The 4,424-nt window shown below is 35.6% G+C and overlaps 1 long non-coding RNA gene across 1 annotated transcript; it reads left to right on the plus strand.

Annotated features, from left to right (window-relative positions):
• Window positions 1–977: 977 nt before the first annotated feature.
• Window positions 978–3,088, plus strand: LOC143616149 (uncharacterized). The gene is made up of 3 exons (XR_013150610.1): window positions 978–1,084; window positions 1,707–1,792; window positions 3,078–3,088. It is a non-coding gene; the product is annotated as an uncharacterized LOC143616149 (long non-coding RNA).
• Window positions 3,089–4,424: the final 1,336 nt, after the last annotated feature.

Below are 4,424 nucleotides of genomic sequence, written 5' to 3' on the forward strand. Positions count from 1 at the left end.
TGGTGAAGTGGCAACAAGGCTTTTAAGTGTGGGTCCCAGTTAGTAATACAAACTAATATAATTGCCACACCTTATATGTCTCGGTAAGTATTTTGGGCATGGGCTTAAGTGGATGAAATACCGACAATCGGCCAACATCACCACATTTGGACCAAATAGTAGAGCAATTTCTTCAAAAATACTTTCCATAAGACAAAACTTCTAAGTATAGCACCACCATCACCAGATTCCGTACAGATGAAGACGAGTCACCACACGCAGCATGAGAGACATACAAGAGCCTTATTCGACGATGTCCACACCATAGATTGAAAAAATGGCTTTAAGTCAAAACCTTCTTCGACGCTCAATTATGTGCTCTTATCATATAAAAATAAAACAAGCATTTCCTACGTTTTTAATTGTTTTCGAGCTTGTTTTGACAAAATATTGGTCTTACTTGGCTCATGTTTGAATTATATAAGGTTTCATGAGACTACGAGCTAAAATGAAGTATTTTAAGAAACTTAAGAGTGACGAGTAAAACTCTAAACAAGTTCTATTTGTCATAATTTTCCTTTTCCATTAAAACTAATCTTATATATTATCCATTTATATCAGTTACTTTAATAATTAACTTAGTATATTTAATATAAAAAATCAGAGAGAATTATGCTACAGATGGTTGATGGTTATTATAATAATTATTTATAAACATACAATTTCAACTAAACATGTGCATTAACAGTTGTAACTCATGCATAAAAAGTGTTCTGCTGCATCATTCATATCCACTATTGTACTTTGTTATTATTGGACCACAAAATCCACTCTCACACTACCGTCATTTTCTACATCACCTTCTCCAAAATCAACCATCTTGAACATCCCTCCCTCTTACTGACACAAGAAATCGTTTCCACTTCACCTTCTACCATCATCTTCAGTAGAATGGGGCAGCATCTGTAGTTCCCGCTACTATTGATGGGTTACATTTCGGAATGTGGTGTCTGATAAGGCCTCGACTCCTTAGGTCGAAGAACCAAAATAGATCCGGCCACAACGATGGCATCCGTGGGTAACAATGGACGGTCAACCCGATTTGGTAAATTAAACTTTCCTTTTTTGTTAAATTATTGATTTTTATTTGAATATATTATTGTATCTATGAACGATTGCATAATTTAGGGTTGAAATTGAGTAAAATTAGGCAGGAGTATACATGTGCAGGCATCACTTTTGAGTAATTCATAATATTTATCTATGCAGGTTTGCCTCATCCTTTTGAAATTTTCAAATTTAATGGCTCATTATTGTGGACGTTTAATACTATGTTGTAGCTAAGTTATTGTTTTATGACTAGATTTTTATGTTACAATTTGGTTTTGTTTTTGGTGTTGCCTTCATATTTTCATTAATTTGTTCATTCATAATTCTCATGTAGATGAACATAATGATGGTCAAGGTGAAAACATGGTAGGTGCAAAAGGGAAATGAGACTCATCAAAAGCCACATGCCTTGACATAAGTTTTCCTGTTTCAAGTTCGTCACAACGATATCCCCAAAAATTGGCCAAATACACGAGAAATAAATATGAAGAAGAGTTTTTTTATTACAAACTTGGTAACTTATGCTCCAGGATTGGGTTCGTTTGGTCATTGAATATCTTGATGGAAGTGAAAGTTTATTCATTGTTCATTGATAATTTCTTAATAATATTGTGCAGGTTGATGGTCTCGATGTGTTTGCTGTCAAACGAGCTTGCAAATTTGCGAAGGAACATATTTGGCCATTTAGATTTCTGTAAAGCAGGTAAGAAATTTATTTTATATTGTACTATATGTAATTCTGGGTGTGCATGATTCGGTTCGGTTCGGCCATTAGCTTCAACTGAATTAAACAATAAGTTTTCGGTTAATCGTTTCGGTAATTCGGTTAATTTGTCGATATTCGATTTGGTTCGGTTAGTTACCAAAATCAAACTTGGGCTACAATTTCTATAAAGTTGTTTGCACTTCATAGGTTATAAATTGATTGCACACATAATGAACTTGATATGGGGAGCTACAGGCTATGGATTCAATTTATCCATAAGATAATTATTATCTACTGATGTTGACTTATATTTTATCTCTTAAGCTCTACAAAGTTTACATTACTAATGAAAAAAACCCTTTTAAAGGCTGGAGTTGTAGCAGAAAAACCTAGCATACTAATAAACTTAGTGTCACTAGCCCAGATTAAACGCACGATATATATACGCTATATATCACGGTTTTATACGGTTGGTTTTCGATATTAACTGTAACCAAACCGTTCACTACCGTTTCGAATTCTTGAAACCGATTGACCTAGAGTTGGAAAAGTCAACCGTTGAACGGGTTCACGGTCACAAACTGGACCTTGACCATCCCTAATAAAAACTATAAATATATAATAATATGAATGCTTCAGTTTGGTTGGGCTAACTTCAGTTAACCGAGGGTACAAAGAAAACGAAAACTGACTTTTAGTTAATTCATCATCATCATCATCATCGTACTCAGTATATCCCACCAATAGCAATGCTATGGTAGGGTCTGAGGAGGGTAAGATGTAGACAGCCTTACCTCTATCCCATAGGGATAGAGAGGCTGCTTCCGGTGAGACCCCCAGCTCGATAGTAGTTTTGAATCAAGCCTTGGACATAAGACACATAACACTCAAATCATCGGGACACCGGCTGATTGGTGCATGTGCCCTTGTCTTTCGGCTATCAACGCCACCACATGATGCCTGATTAACCTTCCGCCACTTTTAACGTTATTTTCACGTGATTAGTAAAATAACGTCAAAATTAGTTAATTGCGGTTCAGTTTTGTCGGTTTTTAGTTCGGTTTCAGTTAACCTTTGGTTATTGCTAACCTATATATGTAATAAGAATATCATGGCTAGACCAAACTGGCAACTATATGGTGTAGCCAAGAATAAGACCTTCAACAACCCTTGAAGTATTCATAGAAATCAAAATTTTAATTTATTTTTACAAATGAAGATTAGGTGCCATTAGCATTACAGTTTGGTGATGTTAAATGACATAGGTATGAATTATTTGCAGGCAAGGGAGAGCTGAAGGTATATGACGCAACGGTTGAAGGCTTACATACACTGATATGATATGAACACAGCTATATCTTACAAAAAAGATTGAAGGCTTTATGAGGTATTATGGAGGTGAGACTATGGCATGAAGATTACTGCACTAATTGTTTCACCTCCATGTGTGTTTTGATGTGTATTAAACTTCATGCCTATCCAGGATCAAAGAAGCAGAGGGCGAAATGGTTTTTGGCAACACCATAACAACAGGTTCAGCATGTTGTGGCAGAAGATAACAAACCTCTCCTTTTGGTGGTATCAAAGAGTCTTAAATATCAAACGTAACAATCTTTTGTAATTTATAATTGTCCCTTTTGTAGTTAGTTAAGAGGCCCTCAAGTATGATGTTAGGAAGGGCTATAAGGTCGCAACATAATTATTTTAATTATGCAAGCCATTGACGTGTAAACTACATTCGTTAATGGTCACCGATAACCCGCCGCATCGCGGCGGGTGGTCCCACTAGTTATTACTAAAATTTGATGGTAATATGGATATGGGAAATTTGATTATGTTGGGCTAGGATGAAATCGTTTAAATAGTAATTATAAAAGCCCACGTTATTTAATTGTAAGTACATGAGGAAGAAAGAAACATGGCTCGTTGTTGTTGGGCTATGGTATTACAGAAAACAAGGGATTTTGGAGAAATTAAGAGTGTGTGCCAAAAAAAAAAAAAGGAAGTCGGTGGAAATTGAGAGGGGTTTTAATATATATATATATTTGGGTTGAGACGCAAGAAAAAGAACCCTACTGTTAGACTATTGACGGCAAGTCGGCAACAAGCATAAAGTTTGTGGGGATAAAAGTAGATAAACTGGAATTAATTCTAATTCCCACATGATGAAAAAAAGTAAAAGGTCCCGAGAAGAAAATGATCCTATTTGACCACTGTACATTGCTAACATCAAGAAATGGAATAATCGAGAATCCCGAGTAACAGGCCAGGCCGCTAAAGTAGCTAAAGTAGTGATAAATCCTGTTAATAAAACGGGTCCTATAGACCGCCCATCTATTCCTAATTTCCAACGGAAATCAAAAAAATTGATCCATTTATAGTCCTCTACTAGTTGTATTAATGGATCGTCCAATTGGAAATGATAACAGAATGCATAGGTTGTTAGAAGAAGTTCTAACATGCATATACATATAGCATACCACTTTATTACCCTATTTCCTTTATGGGGAAGAAAGAAAATTAAGGAACCTGCAAATATTGGTAAAACTACAATTATTGTTAACCAAGGAAATTTGTTCGTGGTAAAGACAAGATATATGTGTGAACCCTTGGGTGCGCACATATAATG

The sequence above is a fragment of the Bidens hawaiensis genome, unplaced genomic scaffold (assembly GCF_021521415.1).
Source record: "Bidens hawaiensis isolate Kalapana, Puna unplaced genomic scaffold, B.hawaiensis_p1.1 tig00046034_1, whole genome shotgun sequence".
Lineage (NCBI taxonomy): Eukaryota > Viridiplantae > Streptophyta > Magnoliopsida > Asterales > Asteraceae > Bidens > Bidens hawaiensis.